Consider the following 21,082-nt stretch of genomic DNA (forward strand, 5'->3'; position numbering starts at 1 on the left):
CTAGTGTTTTTAATGAGAATGGGTACTGTAGGCAGCAACTATTGAACATAAATATTTTCGCTAACAAGTTATTTATTGTATTCATATGGAATACTGAAGGAAGGACATTCAATGAGTTCAGGAAATTCCATTTTTTTAACCTAGTACAGTGACTTCTTATGTGACCTTGAGCAAGTCTGGTAATCTCTACATGTCTTCATTTTCCTTATCCTTAAATTGAAGGCATGAAATTAGATAATTTTGATGAAAACTTTATAATCTAAAACTATATCTTTAAAAGAGAAGAGAGATTGAACTTTTTGTTCTATTTCTATAAGGAATTCTCAGAGTGGAAATTCTACCAATGTAAATCTATAGCTGTTCTTCAAACACAAAAAAAAAAAACTATTAGAGAGATAATTGTGACATTAAGAAGTTAAATAACATATTTAAGGTAACTTCAGTTGTGAAATATGAACTAAGCTCTTCCTAACTCCAACCCCATTTTATAGACACTTTGCCACACTGTCTTTGCAACTTTAAAAGGTAGGAAGTTGGGTAGTTAGGTTAATTGCCACATTTTCTTTTTTTATTTAAAGGATTAACTTTAAAGTTTTTAATGAAATTCAGGAACAAGACTTAGGGTATTTTTTTTTCAATACTGAATTATTTTCTAAGTATTAAATGTGTCTACAATTAACATTAAAATCAGTTTATTTACCAAATGTCTCTAAAATCGGAAAATCCTCATTTTAAATACTGGATATAATGGCTTCCCTGAATCCTTTCCTTAAAAATTGTATAATTTAATGTTTTGATGATGCATTTGTATTCTATTTCAAAAATAGTCAATATTTAATTTAGTTTTATAACTTTATTTTTTCTTTTGGAAGAAAGTTGGAAGAACTGTTATATTATCAATTATCACCTAATACAACATCAATAGTCTGATTTTTTTATAGTGCTTTATGTTCAAAAGGGAAAATGTTTTCTTTATTTAAAAAAATGTTAGGACATAGGTAATAAAAGTATTATCAGCTTAATTTTGCTGATGGGTGTGTAAACTGAGTTTCTGAGAATTTAATGATTTCTTCAGGGTCTTATAGCTAGCTTCAAAGATATGATTTGATTACAATTCTTTCTCATCATAACATCTAGTATTCCTTCCACTATAATCAAAGAGAGTAGAAAATCTGAAAGAGTAACTTCTATGAATTTATAGTTAGAGAAGATTTTGGAATTATGTGTAAAGAACTATAAAACTGTGTGTACCTTTTGACTCAACAATATCACTACTAGATCTAGAAAACACTTATAATATCTCTTTGTGGTGGTAAAGAATTAGAATATGAGCAGATGCACATCAGTTGGGGGAAATTGATAGACAAATTCTTGTACATGATTGCAAATGGAAAATTAGCTTTGCTTTAAGAAATTGTTGGAATAGTTTCAGGGGGGGAAATGAGAACAACGTAAGAACTAGTTCTAAGCAGAGTGCACGGAAGCAGAAGAATATCATACACAGTGATAGCAAGATTGTAATGATAATCAATTGTGAAAGATTTAACAACTCTGATCAATACAGTTATCCATGACAGTTCCAAAGGATTCATGCTGAAAAAATGCTGTTGACCTCCAAATTCTGAGTTTTTTGAATCCTCAAAATTTTGAAATCCTCAAAATTTGAGGATTCTGAGTATAGATTTATACATATTTTTCTTTTCTTTTTCTTTTTACTACAAAATGACTAAGATGGACATATATGTGTGTGAATATACATACATATGTATATTTATCTAAAAATGTTTATATAAATACATACTTTAAAAAATATAATGTATGTAGATATAATGGATATCCATATTTCTTGCCTTTTCAATGAGAATACATATACACACATATACACATTCATATGTAAGAAGCCTGAGATCAAATATCTCTACTGACAGTTTGCCTCTATTATTTGTGACTAGTAAGCTACCTGCTAAACAGCTTGAAGTTAAAAGGGCCAGAGGTGATAATAAAAAGAAAGAAAATAATCTTAAATTTTCAGCATCTGAACCCTCAATCCAATCTTTCATCACCAGTAAAAATGTTTCATATTTACTTTGTTATTAATACCCTAGTTGTTTGTTTGTTTTTGTTTTTGAGTTAAATGAAGATTGGTTGACTTCTGCCAAAAGTTCAGGGCTTAGAACAGTAAAAACTATTAGAATAAGTAACCCATTTTATATAATTACCTTAGACTGTTCCAAGAAAAGACATAAATTGGAAGAAATAATATGGGATCATCAGAAGACCTAAAGATTCTCTTTATTTCTCTTTATTTCTATGGATGCTATCTCTTTATCTGTAAAATGAGTGATATATATGACCTCTAAGTTCCTTCCAGTTTTAAATTCAGGATCTTTTTAATTCTCTCTATGCCATCAAAATTTTTATTTCTTTATTTATCATTCATTTTTTTCACTATATATCTCCAAAGGATGCTTTTACATATATTTTTTAATGTTTGGAGATTTGAGGAATATCATGACTCTTACTCATTTTTAAAATGAAGGGAAAGCCATAACAAAACAAAAAGGAAAATAGATAAGTATGTAACAAGACTACCAAAAGTCATCAAGCAGTATGAAAAGAAATAAGACAACTTTGAGTATTAGCAAACTATGTCATCTCTCTCTTTAGACAAAATATAAATATGAAATTTGTTAGTAAATATTCACTGTCTACAAAACAAAGATGTTTTGAAACATATAAACATTTGTTTCAATTATAGTCTAATATTTATAAGAAGTCAGGGAAGCAACAAACTTGGAAAACATCTTCACAGTTAAAGGTTCTGATAAAGGCCTCATTTCCAAAATATATAGAGAACTGATTCTAATTTATAAGAAACCAAGCCATTCTCCAATTGATAAATGGTCAAAGGAAATGAACAGACAATTTTCAGATGATGAAATTGAAATCATTACCACTCATATGAAAGTGTTCCAAATCATTATTAATCAGAGAAATGCAAATTAAGACAACTCTGAGATACCACTACACACCTGTCAGATTGGCTAAGATGACAGGAAAAAATAATGATGATTGTTGGAGGGGATGCGGGAAAACTGGGACACTGATACATTGTTGGTGGAGCTGTGAACAAATCCAACCATTCTGGAGAGCAATCTGGAATTATGCCCAAAAAGTTATCAAACTTTGCATACCCTTTGATCCAGCAGTGTTTCTACTGGGCTTATACCCCAAGGAGATACTAAAGAAGGGAAAGGGACCAGTATGTGCCAAAATGTTTGTGGCAGCCCTGTTTGTAGTGGCTAGAAGCTGGAAACTGTGTGGATGCCTATCAATTGGAGAATGGTTGGGTAAATTGTGGTATATGAATGTTATGGAATATTATTGTTCTGTAAGAAATGACCAGCAAGATGAATACAGAGAAGCTTGGAGAGAATTACATGAACTGATCTAAGTGAAATGAGCAGAACCAAGAGATCATTATATACGTCAACAACGATACTGTATGAAGATGTAATCTGATGGAAGTGGATTTCTTTGACAAAGAGACCTAATTCAGTTTCAATTGATCAATGATAGACAGAAGCAGCTACACCCAAAGAAAAAATACTGGGAAATGAATGTAAACTGTTTGCATTTTTGTTTTTCTTCCCGGGTTATTTCTATCTTCTGAATCCAATTCTCCCTGTGCAACAAGAAAACTGTTTGGATCTGCACACATACATTGTATCTAGGATATACTAGGACATATTCAACATATATAGGACTGCTTGCCATCTAGGGGAGGGGGTGGAGGGTGGGAGGGAAAAATCGGAACAGAAGTGAGTGCAAGGGATAATGTTGTAAAAAAAATTACCCAGGCATGGATTCTGTCAATAAAAAGTTACTATAATAAAAAAAAAATAGTTTTGGCAACAGGGCAAAGAAAAACAACTCCTTTAAAAACAGAATTTCTGAAATGAAAAAAGTCCAATGAACAAAACAATTCATTTAAAAGTTCAATTGGCCAAATGCAAAAGGAGATTTAAAAGGCTAGCTGAAGAAAATAATATGTGAAAATTAGTATTTTTAAAATAGAAGTGAATGACTCAATGAGATATTAAGAATCAGTCAAACAACCACCCCCACCCAAATGAAAAAAAATAGAAGAAAATGCAAAATATCTCATAGGAAAAATAATTGACCTGGAAAATGGATGAATCAAAGACAATGTAAGAATTATTAGACTAACTGAAAAGCAAAATGAAAAAAAAAAAAAAGCCTAGACACCATCTTCCAAGAAATTGTCAAGGAAAACCACTATGATGTCCAAGAAGCTGGGGGTATAATAACCTTTAAAAGAATTCACCAATCACCTCCTGAAAGAGACTCCAAAATGAAAACTCCAAGGAATATTATAGCTAAATTCAAGAATTATAAAATCAAGGAGAAAATACTGCAAGCATCCAGAAAGAAACATTTCAAATACAATCAGGATTACTCAGGACATAGCAACTTCCACTTTAAAGGATCAAAGGGTCTAGACAAAATGATGGACATTCAGTGGAATAGGGGATTTTCTTTTTTTTTTTTAATGAAAAGAACAGAGTTGAATAGTAAATTTAATCTTCAAATAGAGAAGCATAAAAAGATGAAAAGAAAAGGGGAAAAAATTGTATTTTTTAAAGGTTAAAATGTTTACATCCCTATATCAGAAAATAAAATTTAACTGTTGAGAACTATATCGTTGTTAGGGATATATTTAGAGGTTATGGATATAATTTGACTTTGCTGTAACAAAATAAAAAAGAAACTACCATGGGAAAAGGGATTGTACTAGAAGAAGAGGAAAGAAGAAGTAAAATATCATGCTGCACAAATATCATGCTGCACAAGAAAAATCAGAACAGAAAGAAAAAAAAAAGAAAGAAAACAAAATGCAAGCAAACAACAGCAAAAAGAGGGAAATAAGGGAAATACTATGTTATGGTCCTCATTTAGTTCCCACTGTCCTCACTTTAGATAAAGGTGGCTTTCTTCATCACAAGACCATTGAAACTGCCCTGAATCATCTCATTGACAATGAGAACCATGTTCATCAGAAATGATCATTGTTTAATCTTGTGTTGCCATGTATAATATTCTCCTGGTTCTGCTCATTTCACTTAGCATCAGTTCATGTAAGTCTGTTGAGACCTCTCTTAAATAATCCTGCTGATCATTTCTTATAGAACAATAACATTCCATAACATTCATATGTTATAATGTATTCAGCCATTCTTCAATTGATGGGCACTCATGCAGTTTCCAGTTTCCTGCTACTCCAAAAAGAGCTGCCACAAATATTTTTCCCACATGTAGGTCATATTCCCTCCTTTATGATACAAGCCGAGTACAAACAATACTGTATCAAAGGATATGCACACTTTGATAGCTTTTTAGCAACAGCTCCACATTGCTCTCCAGAATGGTAGAATCAGTTCACAACTCCACCAACAATGCATTAGTATCCCAGTTTTCTCACATCCCCTCCAACATTTGTCATTATCTTTTCCTGTCATCTTATCCAATCTGAGAGGTATGTAGTGGTACCTCAGAGTTCTCTTAATCTGCATTTGTTTGATCAATAGTAATTTAGAGCACCTTTTCATATGACTAGAAATGGTTTTAATTTTATCATCTGAAAATTGCCTGTTCATACCCTTTGATCATTTGAGAATTGCTTGAATCTTTATAAATTTGAGTCAATTCTCTATTTTAGAAATGAGGCCTTTATCGAACCCTTGAATATAAATTTTCCCAGTTCATTGCTTTTTGAAAAAAAAAAAATCTAATCTTGCCTGCATTGATTTTGTTTGTACAAAAACTTTTTAACTTAATATAATCAAAATTATCCATTTTGCATTCAATAATGTACTTCAGTTCTTCTTTGGCCACACATTCCTTCCTTCTTCACAAATCTGAGGGGAAAATTTTCCTTTGTTTTTCTAATTTGTTTATAATATCATTCTTTGTGTCTAAATCATGAACTCATTTCAATCTTATGTTGATATAGAATGTTAAGTGTGGATCAATGCCTAGTTTCTGCCACACTAATTTTCAATTTACCCAGCAGTTTTTGTTAAATAATGAGTTCTTATCCCCCAAACTGGTGTCTTTGGATTTGTCAAACAGTAGGTTACAATAGTCATTGACTCTCTTGTCCTTTGAACCTAACCTATTCTACTGATCAGCTACTCTATTTCTAAGCTAGTAGCAAATGATCTTGATGACTGCAGTTCTATAATATAGTTTTAGGCTGGTACAACTTGGTCACATTCATTTGCATATATTTTCATTAATTCCCTTGAAATGCTTTACATTTTTGCTCTTCCAGATGAATTTTGTTATTATATCTAGCTCTGTGAAGTAATTTCTTGGGAGTTTGATTGGTATGGCACTGACTAAGCAGATTAATTTAGGTAGTATTATCATTTTTATTATATTAGCTTGGCTTACCTATTAGCATGTTTTTCCAATTGATTAGATCAGACTTTATTTGTGTGGAAAGTGTTTTATAATTGTGTTCATAAAGTTGCTGACTTTTCCTTGACAGGTAGACTCCCAATTATTTTAGATTATCTATAGTTATCTTGAATAGGATTTCTGTTTATATCTCATGCTACTGGACTTTGTTGGCAATATGTAAAAATACAAATCATTTATGTGGATTTAAATTGTATCCTGCAACTTTGCTAAAGTTGTGAATGGTTTCTAATAGTTTTTTTAGTTGATTCTCTGGGATTTTCTAAATATATGATCATATCATTTGCAAAGAGTGATAATTTGGTTTCCTCATCATCTACTCTAATTCCTTAATCTGTTTTTCTTCTCTTATTGCCAAAGCTAATATATCTAATACAATATTGAGTAGTAAGGGAGATAGTGGGCAATCTTGTTTCACCCCTGATCTTATTGAGAATGGTCTTAGTTTATCTGCATTACATCTGATGCTTGTTGGTGGCTTTAAATAGATGCTATCAATTTTTAATGAAAACTCTATTCTTATAGTCACTAGTGTTTTTAATAGGAATGGGTACTGGAATTTGTCAAATACTTTTTATGCATCTAAAATGATATGATTTTTATTGGTTTGGTTATTGATATAGTCCATTATGCTAATAGTTTTCCTAATATTGAACCAGCCCTGCAGTCCTGGTATAAATCCTATTTGGTCATGGTGTATTATTCTGGGGATAACTTTCTGTAATCTCTTGGCTAACATTTCATTTAAGATTTTTTTTTGCATCAAAATTTACTAGAGAAATTGGTCTATAATTTTCTGTCTCCAGTTTGACCCTACTTGATTTAGATATCAGCAACTTTCTTTGTCATCAAAAGAATTTGGTAGAATTACTTTCTTTCCCTATTTTTCCAATTAGGTTGCATAGTATTGTAATTAATTATTTTTTAAATGTTTGGTAGAATTCACATGTGACTCCATTTGACTATGGAGATTTTTTCTTAGGAAGTTGATTAATAGATTGTTCAATTTCTTTTTCTAAAATGGGATTTTTAAGTAATTTATTTCCTCCTCACTTAATCTGGGAAACCTACATTGTTGTAAATGTTCATTCATCTCATTTACTTTATCATATTTATTGGCATAGTTGATCAAAATATTCCTAATTATGGTTCCAATTTCCTCTTCATTGGTGGGAAGTTTATCCATTTCATTTTTGATACTAACAATTTGAATTTGTTTTTCCCCTTTTTTCTAATCAAATTAATTAAAGATTTATCTATTTTATTCTTTTTTCATAAAATCAATTCTTACTTTTATTTATTCAAGTTTTCATTAAGTTTTTTTAATCTCCTCTTTTAATTTCAGAATTTCAAATTTGGTATTTACTTGGGGGTTTTTTATTTGTTCTTTTCTAACTTTTTTTAGTTGCATGCTTATTTCATTGATCTTCTCTTTCTCTATTTTGTGCAAGTAAGTATTTAGACATATGAAAATTCTCCTAAGAACTGCTTTGTTTGCATTCTATAAATTTTGCTATCATCCAATTATTGTCATTCTCTTCAATAAAATTATCTGTTGTGTCTATAATTTGATGTTTCATCCACTCATTCTTTAGGATCAGATTATTTAGTTTCCAATTAATTTTTGGTGTATTTTCCCTGATTCTTCATTTTTAAACAATTTTTTATTATAGATTTTTATATACAAAACATATGTATGGATAATTTTTCAACATTGACCCTTAAAAAAACTTCTGTTTCAAGTTTTCCCCTCCTTCCCTACACCCTCTCCCCTAGATAGCAGGTTGTCCCATACATATTAAATATGTTAAACTATATGTTGAATACAATATATGTATACATATTTATACAGTTATTTTGTTGCACAAGAACGATCGGATTTAGAAAGAAAGTAAAAATAACCTGGAAGGAAAAATAAAAATGCAAGCAAACAATAACAGAAAGAGCGGAAATATTATGTTGTAGTCCATACTCATTTCTCAGTATTCTTTCTCTGGGTGTAGCTTGTTCTGTTCATTTCAGATCAATTGGGACTGATTTGGATCCTTTCATTGTTGAACAGAGCCACTTCCATCAGAATTGTTGTTGAAGTGTATAATGATCTCCTGGTTCTGTTCATTTTGTTTAGCATCAGTTCATGTATGCCTCTCCAAGTCTTGTTGTGTTCATCCTATTGAACATTTCCTATAGAACAACAATATTCCATAACATTCATATACCACAATTTATTCAGCCATTCTCCAATTGGTGGGCATCCATTCAATTTCCAGTTTCTAGCCACTACGAAAAGGGCTGCCACAAAGATTTTTGCATGTACGATCCCTTTTCCTTCTTTAATATCTCTTTGGGATATAAGCCCAGTAGTAACCCTGCTGGATCAAAGGGCATGAACAGTTTGAAGACTTTTTGAGTATGGTTCCAAATTGATCTCCAGAATGGTTGAATCCATTCACAACTCCACCGACAGTGCATCAGTGTCCCAGTTTTCCCACATCTGGCCAACATTTGTCATTATCTTTTCCTGTCATCTTAGCCAATCTGAGAGGTTTGTAGTGGTATCTCAGAGTTGTCTTAATTTGCATTTCTTTGCTAAATAATGATTTGGAACACCTTTTTATATGACTACAAATAGTTTCAATTTCTTCATCAGAAAATTTTCTGTCATATCCTTTAACTATCAAATGGAAAATGGCTTGATTTCTTATAAATTCGAGTTAATTATATATTTTGGAAATGAGGGCTTTATCAGAACCTTTATCTGCAAAATGTTTTCCCAGTTTGTTGTTTCCCATCTAATCCTGTCCACATTATTTTTATTTGTACAAAAGCTTTTTAACTTAATATAATCAAAATTTTCTATTTTGTGATCAATAATAACCTCTAGTTCTTCTTTAGTTACAAATTCCTTCCTCCTCCACAGGTCTGAGAGGTAAATATTCTTATGTTCTTCTAATTTATTTATAATCTTATTCTTTATACCTAGATCATGAACCCATTTTGATCTCATGTTGTGTATGAGCAATGCCTAGTTTCTACCATATTAATTTTCAAATTTCCCAGCAATTTTTGTCAAATAATGAATTCTTATACCAAAATCTAGGGTCTTTGGGTTTGTCAGACACTAGATTGCTATAGTTATTGATTATTTTGTCCTTTGAACCTAACCTATTCCACTGATCAACTAGTCTATTTCTTAGCCAATACCAAAAAGTTTTGGTGACCACTGTTTTATAATATAGTTTTAGATCAAGTAAAGCAAGGCCACCTTCATTTGTTTTTTTTTTTTTTTTTTTTTTCATTAGTTCTCTTGTTTTGACCTTTTGTTCTTCCAGATAAATTTTGTTGTTATTTTTTCTAGGTCATTGAAATAGTTTCTTGGGAGTCTGATTGGTATGGCACTAAATAAATAGATTAGTTTAGGTAGTATTACCATCTTTATTATATTCGCTTGTCCTATCCAAGAATACTTAATATTTTCCCAATTGTTTAGATCTGACTTTATTTGTGTGGCAAGTGTTTTGTAGTTTTGCTTATATAGTTCCAGACTTTCCCTTGGCAGATAGATTCCCAAATATTTTATACTATCAATGGTTATTTTAAATGGCATTACTCTTTGTATCTCTTGCTATTGGATTTTTTTAGTAATGTATAAAAATACTGATGAGTTCTGTGCATTTATTTTGTATCCTGCAACTTTGTGAAAGTTGTGGATTATTTCTAATAGCTTTTTATAGAATCTCTGGGGTTTTCTAAGTATTCCATCATATCATCTGTAAAAAGTGATAATTTGGTTTACTCATTACCTACTCTAATTCCTTTAATTTCTTTTTCATCTCTTATTGCTGAAACTAGCATTTCTAATACAATATTGAACAGTAATGGTGATAGTGGGAAACCTTGTTTTACTCCTGATTTTATTGAGAATGGTTCCAGTTTATCCCCATTACATATGATGCTTACTGATGGTTTTAAATAGATGCTACTGATTATTTTAAGGAAAAGTCCATTTATTTCTACATTCTCTAGTGTTTTTAGTAGGAATGGGTGTTGTATTTTATCAAATGCTTTTTCTGCATCTATTGGGATGATCATATGGTTTTTGTTGATTTGGTTATTTATATAGTCAATTATAATTATAGTTTTACTAATATTGAACCAGCCCTGCATTCCTGGTATAAATCCTAGTTGGTCATGGTATATTATCCTGGAGATGATTTTCTGTAATCTTTTTGCTGAGATTTTATTTAAGATTTTTGCATCAATGTTCATTAGGGAGATTGGTCTATAATTTTCTTTCTCTGTTTGGTCCTAACTAGTTTAGGTATCAGTACCATGTATATGTCATAAAAGATATTTGGGAGGACTCCTTCATTCCCTATTTTTTCAAATAGTTTATATTGCATTGAAGTTAATTGTTCTTTAAATGTTTGGTAGAATTCACATGTAAATCCATCTGGTGCTGGCAATTTTTTTTAGGAAGTTGATTAATAGCTTGTTCTATTTCTTTTTCTAAAATAGGACTATTTAACCAATTTACTTCTTCTGTTGATCTGGGTAATCTATATTTTTGAAGGTATTCATCCATTTCATTTAAGTTATCAGATTTATTGGCATATAGTTCGGCAAAATAACTCCTCCTTATTGCTCTAATTTCCCCTTCATTAGTAGAAATTTCTCCCTTTTCATTTTTAAGACTAACAATTTGATTTTCCTCCTTCCTTTTTCTAATCAATTTTACCAAGGGTTTATCTATTTTGTTGTTTTTTTTTCATAAAACCAGCTCTTAGTTTTATTTATTAATTCAATAGTATTTTTTTACTTTCAATTTTATTCATCTCTCCTTTTATTTATAGAATTTCCAGTTTAGTGTTTGATTGGGGGTTTTTTAATTTGCTTTTTTTCTAGCTTTTTTAGTGGCAAGCCTAATTCATTGGTTTTCTCTATATTTTATTCAAGGAAGCCTCTAGAGATATAAAATTTCCCCTTATTATCACTTTGGCTGTATCCCACATTTTGGTATGATGTCTCATTCTTGTCATTGTCTTTAGTGAAATTATTAATTGTGACCATGATTTGCTGTTTCACCCAATCATTCTTTAGGATGAGATTATTTATTGATCTATTTTCCCCTGGCTTTTTATTTAATATAATTATTATTGCATCATGATCTGAGAAGGATGCATTTACTATTTCTGCCTTTCTGTAATTGATTTTGAAGTCTTTATATTTTAATATATGTATTTGTATAGTTCCATGAACTGCCATGAAGAAAGTGTGCTCTTTTCTCTCTCCATTCAGTTTTCTCCAAAGATCTGTAATACTTAATTTTTCTAGTATTCTATTTACCTCTTTTACTTCATTTACTGTCATTCATTATTATATTAGAAATGCTGGTAACAGAAATAAGAGAAGGAAAAGAAATGAAAGGAATCAGAATAGGCTATAACATAATAACATCATTTCTCTGGAGACAGTATGATGATACATTTGGAAAATCCTAGAGATTCAAGTAAAAAAAAAAAGTGATTATAGTAGCCTCATGTTTAACAAATATAAAGATTTGATTTAAGCTTCCTATGAAAGAAAATACTAACTGCTATCCATTTCCAGAAAATGAACAAAGGAATAGAAATATATGATAGTACTTCTGAGAGTGGAACCAAGATGATGGAGTAAAGTCAGCAAGCTGCCCAAACTCTCCCAGCATCCCTCAAAAACCACATGAAACCAAGCCTCTGAATGGCATTGTATGGAAAGAAACCATTCTCCTGCTCATGATAGACTGAAAAAACTTCAAAAAAGGTTAGTCTCACTGGGGTCAAAAGAGTATTAATTCCAGTTCAGATAGATTGTGGGAAAACCTGAGAGAGCTTGTTAATTACAGCAACAGTAACTAAGAAGCTCAGGAGAAGAGCAAATCAGTGGGATAGCTAATAATCCCAGCTTAGAAGGAAAACTCTGTGGGAAATGAAACTGTTTCTGAAAAGAGCATGTAAAGCTACCCCCTGCAAATACAAGGGACCCCTCTACTCAAAGCCAACGATCAAACATGCACAGGAAACTTAGGACAGTATCCTCTATCCCCAAGTGTTAAGGGACAGGTCAATTCTCCTAGAGCCTCCATAGCTGTGAATCATAACAACTGAAGGAGTTGCAGAGCAGCCTTTGCTGACACAGGTGTTGCAGACTGGGAATGAGATAAATTGGAGGCAGGGAGAAGAGGAGAGAGGTCAGATAATGCAATGCCTCTCAGTCAGATAGGTCAGAGAACAGAAACTGCCTTTCAATCTCCTTGTATCATCCTCTCACAAGAGGAGATCCATTCTGCAGGTCTGGGTTGGATCTCCAACAGCCACTATCGGGTGGCTCCTATGTATTCCAATAGCTCCCATGTATTTCAATACACAGGGAGCAGAGTCCAACCTTAAAAGTTAAAAACAAAAGGAAATATCAAAAGAAAAGTAAAGAAAATGAGCAGGAAACAGAAAAGACCTTTGACCATAGAAAGCCACTAGGGTTATAGGCCAGGTGAAAACACAAACTCAAACAAGGACAAAATGTCCATAGAGGAAATCTCATAGAGTGATATGAATTGATCTCAAGCCCAAAAAACTTCTTGGAAGTGCTCATAAAAGATTGTAAAGAAAATAAGAGGGGTAAAAGGAAAAATGAGAAAGGAAATGAGAGGTATGCATGAGAGAGTCAACAACATGGAACAGGAAAGAAAAAAATGGAAGAAAACAAAATCTTAAATAGCAGAATTAGCCAAATGGAAAAAGATATATAAAAGTTAAGTGAAGAAAATCACACATTAAAAACTACAATGGGGCAAATTGAAGCTATTGACTATGAGATAGCAAGAATCAGTCAAAGAAACTAAAAAGAATGAAAACATGGAAGAAAATATGAAATATCTCATTGGAAAAACAGTCAACCTGGAAAATAGATCCAAAAGAGAATTTAAAAATTACTGGCCTACCTGAAGCATTCTTCACATTTGACCACAAATGAAGCCCGGATAACATTCTACAAGAGATCATTAAGGAAAATTGCTTCAAAATTCTTGAAACCTGGAGAAATACTCTGGAAAGAAGTCCCACAAGGAAAACTGAAAGGAACATTGTTGTGAAACTCAAAATTACAATCTCACGGAAAAAGTACTGTAAGTTGCCAGACAAAAACAATTCAAATATCAAGGAGAAACAGTTAGGATTACCCAGGACCTGACAATTTCTACAATAAAAGATTAGAGGGCCTGGAATACCATATTCTGGAAGGCAAATCACCTGGGACTAGAACCAAGAATTAATTAGTGAAACTCAGCATCATCTTTCAGGGGAACAGACAGAGTTTCTTTTTTAATTTATTTTTTAATTTAAAAAAATTTAAGCTTTTTATTTTCAAAACATATGCATGGATAATTGCATAGCGTTGTGTTTCAGATTTTCTCCTCCTTCCCCCCATACCCTCCCCCGGATGGAAAACAGTGCAATATATGTTAAACATGTTAAAATATATGTTAAATCCAATATGTATAAACATATACAATTCTCTTGCTGCCCAAGAAAAATCAGATCAAAAAAAAGAAAGTAAATATGTAGGAAAACAAAATGCAAGTGAAATGCAATAAGAAGAGTGAGAATGTCATTTTGTGATCCATATTCAGTTCCTACAGTCCTCTCTGAGTGAAGATGGCTGTCTTCATCACAAGATCATTAGAACTGGCATCAATCATCTTATTGTTGCAAAGAGCCACATTCATCAGAATTGGTCATCATATAATATTGATATTGTTGTGTACGATGATCTCCTAGTTCTATCATTTCCCTTATGTAAGTCTCTCCAGGCTTTCCAAAATCATCCTTCTGATCATTTCTTATAGAACTATAATATTCCCTAATGTTCATATACTATAACTTATTCAGCCATTCTCCAACTGATGAGCACTACTCACCTTCCAATTTCTTGCCACAGAGATGGAGTTTTATACTTCATCTGACACTGGAGTACACACAAAGGAGGGCATTATATGGACCAAAAGTATGGCTGTTGATGGATTCTGATGTGATGACATCAGTGAAAAAGACATTCAGGAGTGTAAAAAGATCTGTACCAGAAAAGGAGGAGAAGTGAGGCATAATGGAACAATGTAGTTCATACAAAGAGGTCAAAATACCTATTACAATTGAGAGAAAGAAGGGAGGGAGATGAGAACAGTCTGAACTTGGAGCTAATCGGTTTTGGCTCTAAGAGGGAATAACTTAATCAGTAAGTTGGGTATAGAAATTTATCTAACCCTATAAAGAAGGAGGAGAGGCAGCTAGATGGCACAGTGGATAGAGTATAGGCTCTGAAGTCAGAGAAGGACCCAAGTTCAGATCTGGCCTTCAACACTTAATACTTTTTTAGCTGTGTGACCCTGGGCAAGTCACTTAACCACAATTGCTTCAACAACAACAAAAGAAGTAAGAGGAGAAAGAGGAAAAAGAAAATGGAGAAACAAGATAGAAAGGAGGGCAGAAACACCAGGGAAAAAAAGATAAGAGAAGGGGGAAGGGGTGATAGAAGATAAAGTAGTGGGTGGGGTAGATTAAAATACATAACTAAGAACAAGGTGGAAAGAGAGAATAAATAAATATATATATATATATATATATATATATATATATATATATATATATATGTTGTGTCCAAGAAATACATTTGACATAGAAAGACACATACAGAATAAGCTTAATTGAAATTAATTAGTAATTGAAAGAGAAATTACTATGTTTCAACTGAAGTAAAAAAAAAAAGCAGGGATAGTAATTCTGATCTCTGACAAAGCAAAATAAAAATAGATCTTATTAAAAAAGATATGGAAGGGAAATTAATACAGATAAAGAGTACTGTAAACATTGAAGTGGTAACAATATTAAATGTACATCCACCAAGTGGTACAGCACACAAACTTCTAGAGATTACATTAAGCCAGTTGCAAAAAGAAATAGCAGAACTATTGTAGTGGAGGATCTCAAATTTCTGCGCTCAGAATCAGACAAATCTAACCATAAAATAAACAAGAAAGAAAATAGGGAAAATAATAAGATCATAGAAAACCTAAACCTAAATATGACAGACCTTTGGAGAAGATTGAATAGGGATGAAAAGGAATAAAACTTTTTCTTAGCAGTATATGGCACCTAGGTAAAGGTTGACTATATATTAGGATATGTGTGGTGTTCTTCTTTTTTAAAATATAATGGTTCTCACTGGGAGAAGGTTTCTTGGGGAGGTTTTCTGGAGGCAGCCTTAGTTTCAGTTAAAAGTAATAATCATCCAAATGCAGCCAGGTGTTAAAAGTTCAGATCTTTTATTACTTACTCCAAAATATCCTGGTTAGTTTTTCTTATCTCTCTGCTTGGTTCCAAGAGCTCTTGCAGATTGTCCTTTGCTTCTGCCTCTGCTTTCTTCAGCCTCCACCCAGCACATCCTTGCCTGGGGCTGGGCAGCTTTCTGGAGAACGTTTCAGATGAGCTTGGTCTCAGTGGGGGAAATGCAGGAGCCCAGCCACTACAGCTGTGTGAGATGAAGTGAATCTGGTTGCGCCTCCGATAGTGGACTTCTCCTGAACTGACTTGACACTCCCCTCTCAATGTTTTCAGCTCAACTCTCTGAGAGAACCTCTGTCTGTTTCTTATATATGATCTCTTCTGAGAGAGTGCGATTATGGGTTTCTCCCAGAGTGCTCTCTGGCCCTGAGAGCTTCAAGGAAGGTATGAATTCAGATATCTCATACTAAACCCTGAAATCTCCCAAATGTGTGAACTCCAATGAGTAAAGGTGTGAACACAAGCATTGTTTCTCAGTTCTACTTAGTACCTTGTTTCTTCTGGCCCATAACATCTCCTTGTAGGATCAGATCAATCATACTGAACCATGCTAAATTAGATAATTATTGTCTCTATCAACTCTAATGACTTAACACTTCGTAAGGATTCCAACAGATATAACTCTCACAATCAAATGCAAAAAGGCAGAAATAATAAATGCTTCCTTTTCATATCATAATACAATAAAAATTATACTCAATAAAGGGCCAGGGGAAGATAGACTAAAAACCAATTGGAAATTTAGTAATCTAATTGTAAGCAATGAGTGGGTCAAACAACAAATCACAGACACAATCCATAATTTCATTCAAAAGAATGGCAATAATGAGAAAACATATCAGAATCTATGGGATGCAGCCAAAGAAGTTCTTAGGGGAAATTTTATAACTTTATATTTATATAATTTTATAAGATTCATAAATAAAATAGAGAAAGAAGAGATTAATGAATTAGGCATGTAACCAAACAAGGTATAAAAAGAACAAATTAGCTCCTCCTGTTAAATCCCAAATTGAAGATTCTGAAACTCAAAAGAGAGGTAGTTTCAGGGATTTACTATCTATCTGAGAATTTGTGTGACTATTCAGTTTACATCAACTCATACATGAATAGCATTTTTATTTTAGGATGTCCAAATCACCAGTATCTTGTTGATCCAGAATCATTTTTTTGTTTCTCTTATCATGTATTTGAAAGCCAAATTTTCTCTTCAGTTCTGGCATTTTCATCAATAATAATTGAAAGTCCTCTATTTCATTGAATATCCATTGCTTCTTCATAAGGATTACATTCAAATTTGTTGTATTGTTGATTCTTTTGTAATCCTAGATCCTTTGCCTTCTAGAATATCATATTTCAAGACTTTTGATCTTTTAATGTAAAAGCTACTATACTAGAATTGATTCATTCTGGTTGGTTTCAATATTTTCTCCTTGATCTGAAAGCTCTGCAATTTAGCTTTAATATTCCTGGGGGTTTTCAACTTGAGATCTTTAGGAGGGTATCATTGGCTTCTTTTTTTTTTTTTATTCAATAGCCTTTTATTTACAGGATATATACATGGGTAACTTTACAGCATTAACAATTGCCAAACCTCTTGTTCCAATTTTTCACCTCTTACCCCTCCACCCCCTCCCCTAGATGGCAGGATGACCAGTAGATGTTAAATATATTAAAATATAAATTAGATACACAATAAGCATACCTGACCAAAACATTATTTTGCTGTAGAAAAAGAATCAGACTCTGAAATTTTGTACAATTAGCTTGTGAAGGAAATCAAAAATGCAGGTGTGCATAAATATAGGGATTGGGAATTCAATGTAATGGTTTTTAGTCATCTCCCAGAGTTCTTTTTCTGGGCAAAGCTGGTTCAGTTCATTACTGCTCCATTAGAAATGATTTGGTTGATCTCGTTGCTGAGGGTGGCCTGATCCATCAGAACTGGTCATCATATAGTATTGTTGTTGAAGTATATAATGATCTCCTGGTCCTGCTCATTTCACTCAGCATCAGTTCATGTAAGTCTCTCCAGGCCTTTCTGAAATCATCCTGTTGGTCATTTCTTACAGAACAGTAATATTCCATAATATTCATATACCACAATTTATTCAGCCATTCTCCAACTGATGGACATCCATTCAGTTTCCAGTTTCTAGCCACTACAAAAAGGGCTGCCACAAACATTCGTGCACATACAGGTCCCTTTCCCTTCTTTATAATCTCTTTGGGATATAATCCCAGTAGTAACACTGCTGGATCAAAGGGTATGCACAGTTTGATAACTTTTTGAGCATAGTTCCAAACTACTCTCCAAAATGGTTGGATTCGTTCACAACTCCACCAACAATGCATCAATGTCCCAGTTTTCCCGCATCCCCTCCAACAATCATCATTATTTTTTCCTGTCATCTTAGCCAATCTGACAGGTGTGTAGTGGTATCTTAGAGTTGTCTTAATTTGCATTTCTCTGATTAATAATGACTTGGAGCATCTTTTCATATGACTAGAAATAGTTTCAATTTCTTCATCTGAGAATTGTCTGTTTATATCCTTTGACCATTTTTCAATTGGAGAATGGCTTGATTTTTTATAAATTAGAGTTAATTCTCTATATATTTTGGAAATGAGGCCTTTATCAGAACCTTTGACTGTAAAAATATTTTCCCAGTTTATTGCTTCCCTTCTAATCTTGTCTGCATTAGTTTTGTTTGTACAAAAACTTTTCAGTTTGGTATAATCGAAATTTTCTATTTTGTGATCAGTAATGATCTCTAGTTCTGCTTTGGTCATAAAGACCTTCCCCTTCCACAGGTCTGAGAGGTAAACTATCCTATGTTCCTCTAATTTATTAATAATTTCATTCTTTATGCCTAGGTCATGAATCCATTTTGACCTTATCTTGGGGCACGGCGTTAAGTATGGATCAATGCCTAGTTTCTGCCATATTAGTTTCCAATTTTCCCAGCAATTTTTATCAAACAGTAAGTTCTTATCCCAAAAGCTGGGATCTTTGGGTTTGTCAAAGACTAGGTTGCTATATTTGTTGACTGTTTTATCCCTTGAACCTAATCTATTCCACTGATCAACTAATCTATTCCTTAGCCAATACCAAATAGTTTTGGTAACTGCTGCTCTATAATATAATTTTAGATCTGGTACAGCTAAGCCACCATCATTTGATTTTTTTTTCATTAATTCCCTTGAAATTCTTGACCTTTTGTTTTTCCATATGAACTTTGTTGTTATTTTTTCTAGGTCATTAAAATAGTTTTTTGGGAGTCTGATTGGTATAGCGCTAAATAAATAGATTAGTTTAGGTAATATTGTCATCTTTATTATATTTGCTCGCCCTATCCAAGAGCATTTAATATTTTTCCAATTGGTTAGATCAGACTTAATTTGTGTGAAAAGTGGTCTGTAATTTTGCTCATAAAGTTTCTGATTTTCCCTTGGCAGATAGATTCCTAAATATTTTATATTATCAGTAGTTACTTTAAATGGAATTTCTCTTTGTAACTCTGACTGTTGGATTTTGTTAGTGATATATAAGAATGCTGATGACTTATGTGGGTTTATTTTATAACCAGCAACTTTGCTAAAGTTGTGGATTATTTCTAATAACTTTTTAGCAGAATCTCTGGGGTTCTCTAAGTATACCATCATGTCATCGGCAAAGAGTGATAATTTGGCTTCCTCATTGCCTATTCTTATTCCTTTAATCTCTTTCTCAGCTCTTATTGCTATAGCTAGCGTTTCTAATACAATATTAAATAGTAACGGTGATAGTGGGCAACCTTGTTTCACTCCAGATCTTATTGGGAATGGTTGCAGTTTGTCTCCATTACATATGATGCTTACTGATGGTTTTAAATAGATGCTGCTGATTATTTTAAGGAAAAGTCCATTTATTCCTATACTCTCAAGTGTTTTTAATAGGAATGGATGTTGGATTTTATCAAATGCTTTTTCTGCATCTATTGAGATGATCATATGGTTTTTGTTAATTTGGTTATTAACATGGCCAATTATATTGATAGTTTTCCTAATATTGAACCAGCCCTGCATTCCTGGTATAAATCCTACTTGATCATAGTGTATTATCTTGGAGATGATTTTCTGTAGTCTTTTTGCTAATATCTTATTTAAGATTTTAGCATCAATATTCATTAGGGAGATTGGTCTATAATTTTCTTTCTCTGTTTTCAGCCTACCTGGTTTAGGTATCAGTACCATGTCTGTGTCATAGAAGGAATTTGGTAGGACTCCTTCATTCCCTATTTTATCAAATAATTTATATAGCATTGGGGCCAATTGTTCTTTAAATGTTTGGTAAAATTCACATGTAAATCCATCTGGTCCTGGGGATTTTTTCTTAGGGAGTTGTTTAATTGCCTGTTCTATTTCTTTTTCTGAAATGGGACTATTCAAGCAATTTACTTCCTCCTGTTAGTCTGGGAAGTCTATATTTTTGGAGGTAGTCATCCATTTCACTTAGGTTATCAAATTTATTGGCATAAAGTTGAGCAAAATAACTCCTTATTATTTCTCTAATTTCCTTTTCATTAGTGGAAACTTCTCCCTTTTCATTTTTAAGACTATTAATTTCATTTTCCTCCCTCCTTTTTCTAATCAGATTGTGTTGTGATCTGTGCTGTCACTTCCGGTTTAGGGTGTGTACAGCCAGGCCCTGTTAGGTACTGGCATTTTTTAGAGTGGCTTTGATTTCTTTGCAATCTACTGTTTTACAGAGCAATCAGTCTATGCCAGTGTCATCTCTGTAATTTTCTAGCCACAGAGACCACTCCTGACAGTCTGCATAATATGTTAACCTCTAGTTCTCTCTCTGCTTGAGCTGATCTTCTCTCCAGACCCTCAGGACAAACCTTTTCTGATGAAATTCCAGGTTATCTTCAGCTGATGAGTTGTTATACTTCTAGTCTTTGTAGGTTTTACCAGTCGAGCACTATTTTTGAGCCTGATTTTAATGTTGGTCATGAGGGTATGAGAGGAGCTAAGAAAGTATCATGTGCTTTCTCTGCCATCTTGGCTCCGCCCCCTGGGCATTAAATATTGAAGAGGATTACGAAAGTTTGAGATTCAGAAAAAAGGATTCTCCACTTCTATGAACCAGATGGAAAAGATATAGATATTGAAGGGCTAATAAATAGTCTACTTTGCTTGAAACATGGTGTATATGATAT

Source organism: Sarcophilus harrisii, chromosome 6, assembly GCF_902635505.1.
Source record: "Sarcophilus harrisii chromosome 6, mSarHar1.11, whole genome shotgun sequence".
NCBI classification, from domain to species: Eukaryota; Metazoa; Chordata; class Mammalia; order Dasyuromorphia; family Dasyuridae; genus Sarcophilus; species Sarcophilus harrisii.